The sequence below is a fragment of the Empidonax traillii genome, unplaced genomic scaffold, assembly GCF_003031625.1.
Source record: "Empidonax traillii isolate 1590-97213 ecotype Southwest subspecies unplaced genomic scaffold, ASM303162v1 scaffold23:size2178997, whole genome shotgun sequence".
NCBI classification, from domain to species: domain Eukaryota; kingdom Metazoa; phylum Chordata; class Aves; order Passeriformes; family Tyrannidae; genus Empidonax; species Empidonax traillii.
In genome coordinates, this window is record NW_020955216.1 from 1,968,151 (window position 1) to 1,984,994 (window position 16,844).

The 16,844-nt window shown below is 50.6% G+C and overlaps 1 protein-coding gene and 1 long non-coding RNA gene across 5 annotated transcripts in view; one reads left to right on the forward strand and one right to left on the reverse strand.

Moving 5' to 3' along the window:
• ANKRD11 (ankyrin repeat domain 11) overlaps positions 1–16,844 on the forward strand; it is a 131,680-nt gene that overhangs the window by 48,904 nt on the left and 65,932 nt on the right. The window lies entirely within an intron of this gene.
• LOC114068194 lies at positions 7,157–9,473 on the reverse strand. Its single transcript, XR_003573527.1, has 2 exons — positions 9,367–9,473; positions 7,157–7,643 (listed from the first exon to the last, which is right to left on the reverse strand). It is a non-coding gene; the product is annotated as an uncharacterized LOC114068194 (long non-coding RNA).

Sequence of the window (16,844 nt, forward strand, 5' to 3'; positions counted from 1 at the left end):
ATGTTTTCCTTGAGAAGCAGTGTCTCAATGGAGGCAGAGCCTGTGCATGTGGTGGGAGAACTGGGAAAGAGGAGCTGAGCACGGAGCACCCCCCGCCGCCCCCACCCGATTGCTTCCTCCCAGCCTATTGTTGGCATTCCGTGTATATTCTCCCCAGGAATTAACTTGTCCCCAAATCGCGGCGCCGTGGACGCACCAATTTTCCAAGCTTCCCTGCACCTGTCGGATGCGCTTTCCAGCCTCGGCCTCACAAAACTGTTTGTCATTCAGGGGGGACAATGTCCCCTTGTGTGCTGGGCTCCCGGAGGGAGGGGCCGGGTGGGGGCATGGCCCTGCTGGCGGATGGGCTTCCCATGTGAAATGAGACGGGAAGACAAATTGCTTCCAGAGCAGCATTTCACACAGGCGGGAGCGGCGATCTCGCTCCAGCGGCAGCAGCACCCGCTTGTCACTCACATTTCCATTATCTGGGTTAAATATAAAAGGGGGCAAGTGGGGGTGAAGAGAACACGAGGGAAGAAAGGAGCTTTTCGAGGACTCTGAAGGTGCTGCTGATGGAATTGGCTGCAGGCTTGGATGGCCTTGGGCTGATCCCAGGTGGAGGGTGCACCGAGTTCTCTGCTAGAGCTGAGGAGCTTCCTGGTCACGTTTGCAGAAATAACTTGTTCTTGTTCCAGGTTTCTTTTCTGGGGAAACTTTCTGCATAGGGTTCTTCTCTTCTGCCTGGGGATGTCACAAAACCTTGCATATGACTGGTCTTTATGTTGTCTTTAGGTTGATCTTTAAGCTTTACTGTAGGAGAATCCAGTGTTTTTTCTATGTGTTTCCATGTATCTTAAAGAAGACACAACAATATGACAACAGTTTTCTTGTTCTGATGATTCAGTAGAAATAAAAATCAGAATTTTAAATAAATGTGGAATTAAAGTTCAATGGAGGTAATAGATAAGGTAAAGTCCACGTTCATCTGAAGTATCCGTATCTTTAGAAAGCACAAGGATTCTCATAAGCTATTTCCCAATAGTTACAATTTCAGTAAAATTTAAAACTTTTCACGATTTGGGAGATCTTGACGTTTCTGACTTGTCCTCAGTAAAGGCAGAAGCAGAGTTTGGTTGGCTGCTCCATGGGGAGAGAGGAGCATTTCCATGTTCTTTCCTGGCTGTGGGAGTGAACCCTGGTTGTGCTCGGCTTGGTGTCACTTTAAGGGCTGCATTATAATATTTCATTAGTGGCAACTGCAGCATCAGCACAGCAACCGGTCGCATTCACTGCTGGCAACCCCTGGAATGTGGTGCGGGAGCATGCTGCTGGGATGCTCCATTTCTATCCTGTGGCCTGGCTGCGCTGGTGGCAGGAGGTGAGTGAGGGGACAGCGGCTTCCCAGCTGGCTCGTGCATCCGGGGAAGTGGAGAGAGACTTACCAGTGGAGCAGAGGATGAGCAGTGAAGGTGGGGATTGTGGGGGAGGCAAGAAGAGCTGCAGGGTTGTAGGGAAGGAGTTTCTACAGTGGATTTCCAGAGGAAGTGTCCAAGGCCAGGTTGGATGGTGCTTGGAGCAACCCGGGACAGTGGCAGGTGTGCCTATGGCAGGAAAGTGGAACAAGATGAGCTTTAAGGTTTCTTCCAACCCAACCCATTCCATGGTTTCATGACAGACCAACACCCTGGTCCTGCTCCAGGCCATTGGTGACCCTTGGAAGCCGGACCAGTGGGGGTTAAGGGAGTTAGTGAAGTGTTACTTTTTTGTGTGTTTGCTTTAAGGCTTCTTGTCCCCTTAATACACTTCCATCCCTGGAAGAGTTCTCAAAAAAATTAGACATGGCACTTTGGAATACGGTTTATTTGGCATCATGAGATTCAGTGAGATGTTGGACTTGATGATCTTGAAGGTCTTGGAGTGGGACCAGTGTGGAGGAGGCTGGCAGGAGCTCTCTGTGGTGTGTGACTTCCTGGATCCATGCTGGAGGACGGGAAGGAGGAAAGGGAAAGGCTCAGCTCACTGCTTGTGTTGCTTTTCTCAGCAAACTCCGTTTCCTGAGTCTGGGGCAGCAGTGGATCTGTGGGGTGGCTGCTGGGCTCTGCTGGGGAGTTCCTCAGATATGGAGGTGCTTGAGGGAGAAACCACATGCTCAGTCAGGGTGCGGATGAAGGAAAACCACTCCAGACCCAGGTATTACCCTGGACACGAGGATGTGCAGCACATCTCATCCCCAGCTCTGAAGGGTGGTTTGCTGGGCGGCACAGAGAGAGAGGATGTAGCAAACACAATATTGGGAAAGATGAAAAAACGAGTGGGTGGCAATGAGAAGGAAGAGGAGGAGACAACCCAGACGATGAAGGAAAACAGGATCTTCTGTAAGAGATGGGAATACTGGAAGGAAGCCAGGAAGGAAGCCTGAGAAAATGGAGAGAGCACTAGGAAGGCTGGTGTTGCTCTGATAATTGCAGCAGGTATTCCTGGCATTCAGCTTCCAGACACTGCAAACCCTTTGAAAGCCTGTTCAAAACCAGCAAAGTACATGGAATAATGTGAATATCCTTGAGTTAAACTTTGATTGTTTTGTCATTTTTTTCCAAAGGGGATTTGGTGTGTGCTGTTGGTTTGTCCAAGGAGGGAGCTGACCTTGGGAAGGGCTTGGGGTACAAGTGGGTGTCACCATGGCTGGGAGGGAAGGATTCGGATCAGAAGCTTCAGGCCTGTCTATGCTAAGTGATTTAATGGATTTTTTTGTGGATTCTGGTGGGGAATTCACTTTTGGAGGTGGTGTGGGCAGAAAAGCCTTGTGCTGTGTAAATGGTGCCTGGATTCCCTCCTGGGCCAGCAGCAGTGGGTGCTGGGCTCACTGGATCACTCCAGCCTGGCTGAGCTTGGTGAGTCGAGCTGGGAGAGGAGAAGCAGCTCCAGCTCCTCCTGCTCCTGCTCCGGCACCACATCCATTGGTTAGTAAAAATAGCTCGGCTGCTGGCGTCAGTGCCAGGCCTCGCATCTGGCTTCCCCGAGCGAGCGGCTCCAGCCCTCCCTCCTCCCTCCCTCCCTCCAGACAGGGTCTGCTGGAGGACACATGGCGTGTGACGGCTGCGGCTCCAGCCGCTCCCTCCCGCCCTGGGCCTGGGCTTTGGGAAGGGCCTTTGTGCTGGGGGCTCCCTGCAAACCCAGCTCTGATCCCAGAATTGCTCCTGCTTGGTTGGCCCATCCTAATAAAACGGGAATCAATCCACGAGCCAAGCCAACACCGTCTCCTGTAGCCCAAGGGGTTGTTCAGAGCTTTTTGGCTGTTCAGGGAAAAGGTGAACACCCAGCTGAGTGTGCAGATCGTGTTTTGCTCCCCTCTTGCGCAGGTTTGGCTGAGTAGGTGTTTAGAAACAGTTTGTATGAAGTCGGCTGGTTCAGTGTCGTGATTTCTTTTTTTAGTCTTGCTTTTTTCAGCGTTTAAGCTCCGGAAAACAGGGAGATACCAAGTGCAGGCAGGAATGCTCTCTTCGTAGACACGGAAAGAGACCAAAGCAGCCTTGCAAAATTGCCTTCAAAATTCAGTGGTCTGTTTGCAATTGCTCACCTGCATGACTGATAGTGAACAGTGAACGTTTTACATCCTTGTCTAAAAAATTAAATTATTTGGGCTCCACAGGGTGTTGCAAAACTGTTCCATGCTCAGGCTCAGCTAAGTATGGCTCTGTGGGCTGAGCTCTGCACTTGTACTCTGATCCCTGCCCCAAACCCTGGCTAACTGCCTTTGCCAGCTGATCAGAGGTCTCACACATGCCAGGAAGAATAATTTACCCAAAAAAACTGCTGTGGGTGTTTTCTGCTTTGATGCCAGTCAGTGATCAGCTCTCCCTCACTGATGGGACTTGCTCTGCTCACCACGGAAGGTCCACAGAGGATTTCCCTTCCCGTGCTGCGGGTGAGCCCGGATGGCTCCTGCTCCCCAGCAGATGTTCCTTCCATTTGCAGCCTGTAATTCCTAATCCTTCTCACGAGAAACATTTCAAATGGAGCTTTATGATGTGGTGAGCTCCTCCTTGAGCTGTTCGCAGACCTCCTGAGCATAGCACCTCCAAGCCATCCATTCTGCTTCTGAGGGAGGCCCAGCCCATCGCTGATTTGGCGCCATCCAACGCTTTGGTGCTTTACATGGTGCTTTTCCTTCAACAGCCTCAGCTCTTTCTCACTCTGTGGAGCTGTAGCTGATAAGATGTTGAGTTTCAGGAACTGTGAACCAGTTTAGTAGGTGGGTGAGTTTTTCCCGCTTCACATTAGTGTTGCTGTTCTGTTGAAACCTGGAAGGCTGAGGGTGACACAAACCCACCTTGTTCCCAGATCTCAACCTGAGGAGGTTTGCAGGAGTAGGGGAACAGAATCATGAACTGAGCAGAGATCCTTGTGTTTTGGGCCAGCACAAGGTTTGGAAGGGGCCACCAGCACACCTGAAATCCTGGCATTGAAGCTCCCTGCTGTTACTGGAAGCTTCCCTTGCTGCTGTTCAAAGTAGAAGGATTTTTGTTTTAGTAACTGGAAAAATATTTCCAAGTTATCAACAGATTTGTTTTAGAACAACTCGTGGGAAGCTTCTAGTTTTGTTTTTGGGGAATTCAAAGCAATTGGTGACATACCTTGTGGAGTTACTGCTCTGATGAGAAATCCATGTTTTTAACTTATATGGTGCTTGAATTTGGGAACATTCACCCATTGTTTCTCCAACCTGCCTGTTCTAGAGCCATCATTGTATTTTTAGCATAAAAACTTGTTTAAAGTGTTCACTGAGTAGAGGAGAAATGAGAGAGTCCAGTGAATGTGTAACTTGGGAGTAGTCAGAGGTGCAGCCAGGCTAAAGGAGGAATAGGGATGAGTACAGAGTGTGCCCTGGGCACCCACAGGTTTTGAATTTCATCCTTTTGAGCTTTTTGAGGCACAAAACCAGATGCTATGTGTCCTGTATGCTGGTGTTGGCATTTCTGGGTGCTGGGGAGGTTGGGGATCTGAGATCTGTTCAGTACAGGGGGTTTCCAGGCCTCTCAGCATGTTGGTCACCAGAGCAGTTGGAGGAGGGACAGGGCTCCTTTCTCACCTTTTTTCAAAGAATTTAGGTCAAATACTGCAGTTGTGTAAGCAAAGTTCAAGCTGGTCATTAGGCTAATGTTGGGTCATCCCTGGACCTTCAGCCCTGAACTCCTGGGGATTAGCTGGTATGAGAACTGGTGGTGTGCTGACAGGTGTTTTTCAGGTTTTCAGGATGGTTTTGGGAAAAATTTGGCAAATATCTGATCTCCAGAGCCATTTCATAGTAGGCTCAGAGATATTTCGTTTGAAGCACTTTTTATAAAGTGATTTTTGCTTGAATTTATCATTTCCCCTTAGCCAAATGAGGCCAAAGTAGCCAAGCCTGGGCTGAGCACTTCTGCCTGGGGAGCTTCTAGGCCCCTTCATTTCCCATGTTCTTTAGAGGAAGGAGGCTGTGTCAGCTGCAGTTTGCAGGTAGATTTTTTTTTTTTTATAAAAAAAGATTTTATTCCATAAAAGGAAAAGCTCTTTGCTTAAAATTATGCTCTGTTTAGTATTGCCTTAAATTATTGAGAATATAGTGATGGTAAGGAAATCAACCTGTATGGTGAGGGGTGTGATGTGCAGAGAGTTAATCTCTGCTTTCTCTGTGCATCATGGAAGGCATCATCTTTCATTTCAGTCATTGATTAGCAGCTCCCAAACCCGCTCCATAGCCTGCAAATCCTGAATTCCGAACAACAGAGTTCACAGCTTGTAGTCAGAGCGGCGTAATTCAGCCTCAGCTGCTTTATGCTTTCTTTGTCTGGTCAGTCAGCTTGAAAATTTACCTGTCTGTAATGAAAAAGCATAATTGTACCCTTTGCGTGAGGTTTTGCTGAGGTTTAATTTATTTTAACTCAGTGTTGAGCCTGCAGTCGGTGCCGGCAGTGGGAGCGCAGGGGCAGCTCCCAGCTCTTGGCAGCCTGTTCGTGGTTATTGGGTTCCTGGGGTGCTCATAGGCCCTTCTCCCAGAATTATCCTGTTTATTTCTGCTCAAGTTTGTTGGTTGTGACTGTTTGAGTCGCAAACTTTACAGGTTACCCCGGCCTTTCCCCTTCCCCTGTGTTAACATGCTCCCTACCCAGGGAGTGTTGGCCATCCCGATGTGTGGAGTTGGCTGCCAATGACCAACCCAGCTCAGGAATCCACAGTGTTTTTGGGGTGTTTTGCTTCTCGTTGGCATTTTACCCTGGGCAGTGCCAGGCTCTCAGCCCTGCCCGTGGCTGTGGGCACCCCATGACCCCTCCTCATGTTCATCGTACCATGGCAGGTTATGAGTCTGGGTGGTAACAAACCAAGGAACTAAAATCTTATCTCAGTTCATGGTATTTTGGTTTTTATCTCCCCTCCTGCCTCTTAATTTATAAATGGTATTACCCAGTCCCAGGATCAGCTTTGAGAGATGTTGTTGCTCATGAGGGAGGTCTGGCTGTGAGCCGGGGTGCATGTGGAGCCTGTGGTGTGCATGGGGCTCCTGCCTGCTCTGCCCACACCAGGACTTGATGGTGGGGACAGGACCTGTTGGTGGGACTTGGGCACTTGCTTTAAGTTGCCCAGCTTGAAAGGAGGTAGTGGAGTCCCCATCCCTGGAGGTGTCCAAGGAATGACTGGACGTGTTCTGGGCTGGGTGACAAGGTGGGGATCGGTCACAGGTTGGACTCAATGGTCTTAGAGATCTTTTCCAACTTCAGTGATCCTGTGATTCTGTGCAGAGTTTGAGTATTTAAACTCTAAGGAACATGTGTTAATTACAGTGATGCCTTGAAGTTAAAGGAACTGGGATGGGAAAGCAGCTGGTTGCTGTGCCTGCTCAGGGTTGAAGGAAGGCACAGTTACATCAAACCCAAACCGATGTGCTGACTCACAGGGGATTTTGGGAGCTGGTTGAAGCTTTAACCTACCCTTGCAGCAGCAGAATCCTTACAACTGGACTCCAGAATAATTTTTCCTAAAAATCATGGGCTTTGGGGAAGTGCAGTTGTCTGATTTTTATTTTTATTTATTTTTTAAGCGATCACACCCCTGTGCTTCTGCCTCTCTTTTTATACATTTGCCATACCATCAGCTACTTTGAATGCTTCCAACTGAAACTAAACAGTAAGAGCTGTGGTGGAGGTAAAATACTATTTTATTTCACGAGGAGATTGGGGAATCTCTGGGTAAACAACCCAATTCAGCTTCAAAGCCTTTTCAGCTCCGATGCATTGTTCCTCCTTCAGCCGCTGCCTCGCACCCTAATAAAAGTGGAAATCAGGCGTGGGGGGAGGGGGACACAGCAGAAAACACAAGCTGAGAAGTGGAGATCAAAAGGACAAACAGAAGCAGAAGGCAGGGAAAGGGAGGCACAAAGAGTCACAGCTGAGCTGCGGAGCCTGGGAGGGATGGAGGAGAGACAACAGCTATTAGAGGAGGCTGGGAACAATGGGCTGAGCTTTCATTTGGGTTTAACAAAGCTGCCTTCCACCAGCGGAACTCCATGGATGCCGTGGCCTTAATTCATCTTGAAAGTTGTTGGCTTGCTGCTCGCTGGGGCTGGAAACACGCTTCAGTGTGGAGGCTGTCCCTTGTTGGATACATGGACCTCTCCATGGATGGGCCTGTTCGAGGGCCACAGGAATGAGTGTTTTCTCCCTGTTCCTATCATGGTAAAACATGTCCCAATTTGGGTTATAGAATCACAGGGTTCAATGAATTTGAGAGCTCATCTCTTTCTACCCCCTGCCATGGGCAGGGACACCTTCCACTAGACCAGGTTGCCCTGTCCAACCTGGCATTGAACACTTCCAGGGACGAGGGCAGCCACAACTTCTCTGGGCAACCTGTTCCAGGGCCTCACTGACCTTATTAGTAAAGAAATCTTGATTGGCAAGAGTTGGATTTGGAGGGACTGTGGGAACCAGCCAACAGCGGCTCTTTGCACTGGGAATGTCTCGCACAGCCAGAACGTGCTCCCTGAGCTTCCCCAGCTGATTAAACCAGTTCCCAAACCTGGCAGCCTGCAAGCAAACCCAGCTTTGAAAGTAAAGCCTCCAGGCTTTCAGGGCAAGTATTTATTGTAACAAATAATTTCTACTGGCTAAAGAATGATGAATATTATTTTTGTGGAGCCAGCAGTATGTGTTGCTGAGGTGAGGAGACTGGCCGTCGGTGTGGTCCCGTTCTGGCTGTGCTCCGGCACCTGTGTCCCTGGCACCCCACACCCCCAGAATGTGGGCACACAGGCTCAGTCCTGCCTTCCCCAGCTTAGTGCTGGAAGCTGCTTATTCCTTCTCTCCCATCTGCCTCGCTCCATTCAGAGCTGTGCCGCTGTGGGGGGCTGACCTACGGCAGCCCCGGGTCCTGGGGTGTCCCCAGGGCCAGGGGTACCGGGAGGTCCCTGGGGAAGGAGTGGGGTTTATCTGGCAGATGGGGAGGCCATTCCTCAGCCTCAGAGCTGGCTTTGTAAGGTTTTTCTTCTCGGCTTGATCCCAGGATGAGGGCTGTGCCATGCCCTGGGGATGCGGCTTGCAGGCGTTCTCAGCCTTCCTTAGGCCAGAGGAGTTTCTGAACCTTGGTTTGATTGTAAAAATAATCACTGGGAAGGTCAGTGCTGTTGTATCCTGCTCCTCCCTTGCTGCCTGTGTTTGCTTTCCTTTGTTTGGGTGCCTTCTTGCTCCGACTTGCCTCCCTCAGCCATGCTGGATGAGCTTTGTGGGGTGAACGCTTTACTTGGACACTTAATTAAAAGGAGGGAGGATGTATTCTAAAAATCCTTGGTTTCCTTGCCTGCGTGTAGCATGTTGCAAGGGTTGCTGAGCTGGTGGCGGGGAGGGGAAGCGAGTGCAGCGTTCAGCTGACAGAGCATCTGAATCGCCGGTTGGAGCCCGGGGAGTTCAGGAGGGGGAGGGAGAGTGAAATGGATGCTGAAATCCTGAATCTGCTTCTTAAATTTCCTCTCTCCCTGGAGAGGAGGGAGGGAGCAAAGTTCAGCGTGGTGTGTTTGGCTTGGCTCCCTCTTACCTGCTGTCTCCTCCCGAGTGAAGCACTTGTGGCAGGGATAAAGGATGGAGCTTTATGGTGGGAGAAAGGACTTTTTCCTTCAGCAACATTTGCTTGTTTGTGGTGGAAGAGCATTAGAAAAAATAATCCAACATTATTGAGGAGTGAGTGGGCGAATCGCTGCATCAACTGCCATGGTAACTCCTGAAGGGCTTCACCCAGAGCTGTCAGAGCTGGATTGTTAGTGCTGTAGTGACTTTTAATGTAGAATCCTTTCCAGACTATTTAATTATTTGGTCTCCTCATTTAAAAACAACACAAACCCCCTTTTCTCTGAACTACCTTCTCGATTATGTTCTCCTCTCTGACCTGAATTCATCTGAACCGTGGGGCCCTGAGTTGAACAGCATAACTGTGCTTATATGGAAGGAGCATGAGTGCTACTGCTTTGTATACTCATGGAATTAAGGTATTATGGAATGACTTGGGTTGGAAGTGACCTCAAAACCCATCTCGTAATCCAACACTCTTTAGTCCTTGTGGAAAGAAGCTCAATGGGCCTCAAGCCCAACAGGTGACTGGGAGGCCTCCTTAGGGATGCATCGCACAGTGGGATGGCTCCTGTCCTCCTGCCCAATTCCTTTGACAGGGTAGCCCAGTCCTACCCCTGCCAGGGCAGCTTGGGCGGTATTGGCTTTGGGACACCTCCATGGCCTCGGCACCACGTTCCTCTGATGGGAGCCACCTCCTCCTACCCAGCTGTGGCAGTAGCTTGGGTGTGCCGGGGCACCCAGGAGGAATGTGGGAGCAGTGTACCATCCCTGCTTTCATCTTCCATCCCTGTGTCTGCGGGAGTGTTCATGAAGGACATGTGATGGCTGGGAGGCCACTGTGTTTGTTGTTCATCAGGCTGCCCTGGCGCGTGAGGGTCACTGTGCAAATGAAACTCTGCCCATCTGTCCTTATTGCTGCTGCTTTATACCAGAAGAAAATCCAGGAACGAGGGCATTTAATGCTCTGCTCAGACATGGCTGGTCGAGTGGCTTTGTGGAAGCCTCCCATGGATGGACTTGGCCTGGGAGGTCCCTGGGCCTCACACTCATGTGGATGGGATGTCTCTGGGTGTGATGGGCACACGAAGATCTTGATGCTCAGTGATTTGGGGGTGTTTCATGGCACAGGATCCCAGTAGGATGGGCTGTAACTGCACTGGGAACCTCTGTGTGAGGAAGCCCGGGATTCTGGTTGTGGCCCTGGCAGCTTCCTCTGCAGCACCACCCATCTTAGCTTTGCTCAGCATCCCAATGGAGTTTAAAATGGTTTCATCCTGAATAATTTATCTCCCAGAGAGAGAGAGAGGCAGTGGAGGGAAGCGGGGAGGGGAGGACTGAGCACGGGCAGGAATGGGCAGTGCGGGGTGGGGATGGGGGGCACCCCCAGAGCAGCTCCAGGCACTGCCGGCTTTGTTGCTCCCGGCATTTTCTGCTGAACAAAAGCTCTGGATCCTGGGTAGAGGCTCCCGTGGGAGCCCTCGTGACCCCTGACCTGCCCTCCTGCCACCTCCAGGACCTCTTTGTCACCCGTGTGAGCAGTGGGCACGAGGGTCTGTGCTGCGGCCAAGGGGCGTTGTGGTTTGTTTACTGGAGCAGGACAGGGCTTTACTAGTGGTTGTGAGCTTTACTGAAGGGCTCCACGCTGGAGGAAGGGCTGCCTCCCTCCCCACCAGCCACTGTGCTGTCCTACTTCTCTCCAGGCTCAGCCAGCCCTTGCTGCAGCCCTACAAAGAGGTTTGAATGCATTAGTTTACATGGAATTAATCTCCAGATTCCAAACATGCTTTCAAGCTGGTTTGGCCTTATTTTCCTGCAAAAGGAGGCCAACTCCGCGTTGTAGGCAAGGGCTGTTGTAAGCGAGGGTTGAGCAGGGAGAGACCAGCACAGGCACCATATTCAGGCCATTAAAAGGAATTTCTGGCTCATGGACAAAACAAATTGAAGAATCTCCTTCTTTGTCACCACATCAGCAGTGATGGAAAAACAGAGCGAGGTTGTGGGGTGATCCTGCTGGTAACCACAGTACCTTTCTGAAGGGATTTGAGCTCCAGGTTTTCATAGGAAAATAATTAAAGATTTAAAATGTGCCACAAAGATTGTTAGAAAATCATGGGTGAGGGGAGTGACGGGAAAATGTTGTTACTGGGAATCAGGAGAAATTGGAATGCTGAACTAAAGTGAAGCGCTTCCAGCAACAGGTTGGTCCAAAATTCCCTCTGCTCCTTTGTGTGCTGCCAGCGAGGGAATGAGGAGCTCGAGCGCTCCCGGGATTTTTTTGGATAGCCTGTCATCCCTGAGAAAGGAACAGTTGTGTGGGGGTGGGGAGCGTTGTATTCAAAAGTGGGTGAAATGGAAACGAGCCAAAATTCTGCAAATTTATAAGGAGCAGCAAACAGAGATTTCTTTGAGGAAAGGTCGGAGTGTTCGCTGTGAGCACAGCCCCGGTAGGAGTGTGCGAGGAAATGGAAACTGTGCTCCACTCTACAGGGCTGTTTTCGTCCTTTAGCCAGGCAAAGATACACAAAGCTGCTTATTTTGGGCGGTGGTGGAACGTTTCTGTAATAATTTCAGCAAATTTAGCTTCACATAGAGCATCTGTAAGAGCAGCGCACCCCCAGCTTCACCAAGGGTGTTCTATGTGGTGGAAAAAAACTGCTTTCCCATGAATTTAATGGCTTTAGAGTGACAAGATGGCAGGGTTAGATGGGATATTAGGGAGAAATTCTTTCCTGTGAGGGGGATGAGGCCCTGGCACAGGTTGCCCAGAAAAGCTGTGGCTGTCCCATCCCAGGAAGTGTTCCAGGCTGGGTTTGACAGGGCTCAGAGCAACCTGGTCTAGGGGAAGGTGTCCCTGTCCGTGGCAGGAGGGTGGAATGAGATGAGCTTTAAGGTCTCTCCCAACCCAAACCATTGTGGGATTCTGTGAGTTTAGAAGTGGTTTCACCCAGAAGAATCTCTGTTGGGTTTATTTTTCCTCCCTGTTTAGTATCCTACATCTGCCAGGTCCTCATGCCTTGCTCATGGATAAATGTACAGTGTTCCTTTTGCAAGGAACCTGTCCTGGCTGTGGGTCCTGGGGAAGCTTTGCTGGGCAGAGATGAGGAGCACATGGGGGGGGGGGGGGCTCAGGCAGAGGAAAATTATTAGAGAAAGAGCTAGAATGGTTCTCAGGAGGGAAGAGTTGAGCTGAACACAGGAGTATCCCCGCGGGGTCCTCGCTGTGCACCTGGGAGCTGCCGGATCACTAATAACTCCTATTAGGACTTCATTTGGGGCTAACAATCCTTCCCCCTTGTTGACACGGAGCATGTAGAAGCATGTAGTGTTTGAAACACAATATGCAAAGCACCGTGTTAGTAATTGACTCCAGAACATTCCTGCGCTGCAGAGGCTGCCCACAGCCTGCAGATTTCATAAGCTCCTCTCTGAGCTGGCATAGGGAGGACATGGAAGCACTGAGCTGGAGTCACAAGAGAGCTTGAGCCATTCCCACAGTCCTCAGGCTTCCAGTGCCCGCTGGAGCCTGTGGGTATTTGCCCTTTCCAAAGGGAGGGAAATCCCAACCTTCTGCAGCTTCACCTGGTGTCGTGTCGCCAGAGCCAGGAGGGAACATTCCATTATCGGGGTACGGTTGTACCTCTGGATGAGGGCGAGGGTTTGGGCACGTGAAGTGGCCACGAGGTGCAGGGAGGTGCCGGTGGTGAGCACTTGGCCAGTTGCCCGTGGGCAAGCAGAAACCAGAGTTATCTCTGGCAGATAAGCACCAGCAGGAAAACACGCCAGTGCTTTGCCACGAACAGGAGCCTGGTTTGTCTGTAAACAAGTTCTTTCGCAAAAATGTCTGCTTGGGACGGCTGGCAGGGAAAGTGAGGAGCCAGGAGTGTGCACACGTCTGGCCAGGGAACAGGGAACGTTTCTGGGCACGGAGAGGAGATGCTGCAACAACTGACTCTGCCACTTTAAGCTGAATTAAAAACCACCCCAAGATCCACGCGGTGCTGGGCCGGAGCGCAGCCGCTCGCTGCAAATATATGAAGAAAAAGCCACCAAAATAGAAAATGTCATCATCGCTCACGGGGCGGCGGGAGCCGAGCGCAGCAAGTGGTGGCAGAGTGGGACAGGAAGTCTCCTCCCCCTCCCCGGGCAGAGCTGATCAAAAGGATGTAAAGCTTGTTTACAACATGTATGCAAAATACAGTTGGGAAGAAATCTGAGGGCTTTGCAGAACCAGCGCACTAGGAATGGGTGATGTCGTGCTAATGTAGGTCTGAGGCTGCTGAGCTTGTGACCCGGAGTCATGGAATCATTGAGTATCCGGAGTTGGAATGGACCCACAGGGATCATGACAACTCCTGGCCCTGCACAGGACACCTCAGCAAACCCACCCTGTTCCTGAGAGTGTTGTCTGAATGCTCCTTGAGCTCTGTCAGCCCTTGCGGCCGTGACCACTGCCCTGGGGAGCCTATTCAGTGACTCTAGGAGAAGAACCTTTTCCTGATATCCAACCTAAACCCCCCTAGCACAGCTCTAGCTATTCCCTCGGGTCCTGTCAGTGGTCACCAGAGCAGAGATCAGCGCCTGTCAGGTCATTGTCACGTTTAGGAGCAAAGCAAGACAGCACCTCTCTCTGTGGGGTTGCCTCCAGTGAAATGGATGTTTGGAATGCCCACTGGAAGCTTCCTGCACCCTTGCAATGAAGGCTGGTTGTCAGGAACTGGACACTTCATAGTGCTCCAGGAGAACCTTAGGCCCCAAGGGTGCTGCCACCCATTGGGCTGAGTGTTTTGGGTAATGCTGATGCCTAAAGGTAGGAAAGAGAATTTGACACTGGAAAGATGGACATTTTGGAGCTGCTTCAGAGTCCAGACCAAAATGGCAAAGGTGTCTCAGGACTGATGATGGATCAGGGATAGAGTCATTCTGCTGTGTGTGGAAACAGGTCAGCTGTACAGTCTGCAGCCTCGCTCACCTCCCTCTGCCTTGGCCAGAGGCTCTTCCTTACCTCACCGGGAGTCTTAAGGCTTAATCCATTGTTTGTAAAGCTCCTTAAGATCCTTGTTTGGGAGCACTGGAATCTGGAGGATTAAAACCAATTTATTTTTGTGTATCTTGTATAATGTGCGTCTCAAAGACTTTCCAAAGGAGGAGGAGTTGTGAGCCACAGGGAGATGGCAGGTCCGGAAGGTAAACACGAGAGAGGAAGCGGTGTGGAAGAACAAAGAGGGAAAAAGCCAAAGGCTGGTTCCCCATGGAGGAGACTTGGCTGTAAGGAGGGCAAGTTTCCAGCCCTGGAGGAAAAGGCTGGATGTAGCAGAGCGTCTTCCTCTTAATCCCACTTAAAGACCCATCTGGTCGGTGCTCCTGCCCTTCCCCACCTTCCCAATCCTCACTCTCTTGTCCCCTGGATGCACTGGCACTGTCCCTATGGCAGCTGCCACAGCCTCTCTCCCTCTCCTCACATGCCAGTGATGCACCGGAGAAGAGACAAACCTGGTGCTTTGGACATAGGTGGTGCCTTGGCTCCTGCGGAGAAGGAGAAACTGGTGATTAAATTCCTTCCCCAGGTGCAGGTCGGAGTGTTCTGCGTAGGTGTGTTGCCATCACGTGACTCTGCATTTGAAACACAGTGTTTTCCAACATGAACTTGTTTGGGGTCACAGGACAGGAGTCGTACTTGTATTCTCCATTGGGCTTCCTGGTTTCAGAGCTCACCAAGAGATGTCCTAAATACTGGTAAGGTTGCAGGCAAGCATTGGGGCATCCAAATGATGTCCAAGCACATTTGAGACCCTCAGGATTCTGTTATTTGAGCCTTATAATCCAGGAATAGGAGAGCTTGGCAGGAGCAGCCGTCGGGTGATACTGGTGGTGCTGGTGTGGGGCTGGAGCTGGTCCTGTGTGTTGGCAGGAAGGTGTAGGTGTGGCGTAGGAAAATTCCTGAGGTGTGGGTGTGCTGGAGCCAGGGAGGATGAGTGACTGGTGCCAAGGGCTGGGTCCGGCCAGTGCCAGGTCCTGCTCACTGGGAATGGTGCTTGGGAGCATTGGGACATGACAGGAGGGATGCTCTGGGTCCTAGGACACTGCTGGTTCTATGTCTTGGCACCATAAGGTTGGGGTTATCCTCAATACAGCAATATTTGTTGTTCCCCAGTCCCCCTGAGGTCAGAGTTAGGGAGTTATAACTCCTGGGTTATGGCATGGCTGGAGATTCCATGGGGAGTAGGTGGGACAGGCTCCCGCGTGTCTTTGCACTCGCATAACTAATGGGATTAACGTAGTATTCACTTAGAGAAGAAAAGAAGAGGCTGGGGCTTGAAAGGGGCTCAGAAGCCTCGTTTCACGCTTTGGGAGTGGGAAACACAGGCTGTTGAGCTTAGCAAGGAGAAAGTTGGGAGCATCTGGTTGGTTGGAAGCCTGGCCGTGCCGACTGGCAGCGCCTGGGCAGGGGCTGGGAGTGTGTTTGCCTCCCAAACATCTGCTGCCCTCGAGTTTTGGGTGACCTTGCCTGACACCCATCCTGCTTGGGCGTTAAAAATAGAGATGTCTCTGCCTGCTGGGAGTGGAAGCTGAAGAAATTAAAATCAAGAATCAAGTACCGGATTCCTTGCGAAGGTTGCTAGTAGGAGAAGACCTCAGGTTGTGGCTGTAGCAGATCTTGCATCCTGTAAATATTTGGGCGTTAGGCTCTTCATTAAATGCTCCCTTGGTTTGAAAATACTTGCTGTGGTTGGTCCACATCTGCAGAAATGCAGGAATTTGCTTGAGGAAGTTCTGTTGCCTCTTTGCTGAGATCCTACAGCAAGTCCTTCTGGATTGGAAAACAGTTCATTTTATTAATTTGAACTATTTTCCTGGTTTTGCTGTTCTTCGGTTCTCTCCCTTAAGTCCATGACTCTCTTGCCTGCTCCACTATTTAATCCTTAAAATCCATTACTTCCCACTCCAGCTCACCTGTTACTGTGAAGCTGAGCTCAGTCCCTGCAGCTCCAGGTGTCTTTGCTTTACCCCCCATGATCCAGCACTCCCTGATCCAGCACTCCATGCTGCCTTCCCTGCTTCCTATCTCACCTGAAAGTTATTTGATGGGGACTTGAAGTGCTGTTTGAGCTCTAGAACTAACATTTCCCTCCAAATATATTTTTCCTTTTGTTCTGCTTGATCATGCAACTATCAAGTAGTTTAAATAAAGCTGCTTTTTTTGTCTCCTCACTCTCAGCAGTGAAACACGAGAGCTCTGAGCAGGCACCATTATTTCCTCTTGCACAATAGAGAAATAATCTCAAAGCTGACTAAAGTTTCCCTGCCCGGTGACCTCGTGCATCCCCCATCCCCAAATCATTGTAGTGTTAGAAGGCAAACAGAATATTGTGCATTTCAGGAGAATTTTTGAATTCCTTGGGGTTAATCCATGGCACGTGAAGTAGAGCATGGCACAGAGCAGAGTTTTGTAAAGCTCCGCTGCTGACAGCAGAGCCGAGAGCAGATATTTCAGTTTTTGCTGCTGTCAGGTATAACCTCAGCTGGGGCAGAGCTGCTCCAGTGGGAGATGGGCTGTGATTGCTGTAGTGAGGAGCTTGGGTTGTGTTTGGAATGGAACTGAGGCCTGTGTGTGGTACTTGAGGGCTCTGCCTGTTTGTGGGGCCAGGATGGGACATGCCACGTGCTCGCTGGTCAGGACAGCCCGGGATTGCTCCATCCAGCACTCTGTGTGCTGGGGAGGAGCAGGGCCATGTGCTGTGTTTGAGGAAGAAGGGAAGCTGCAGATCC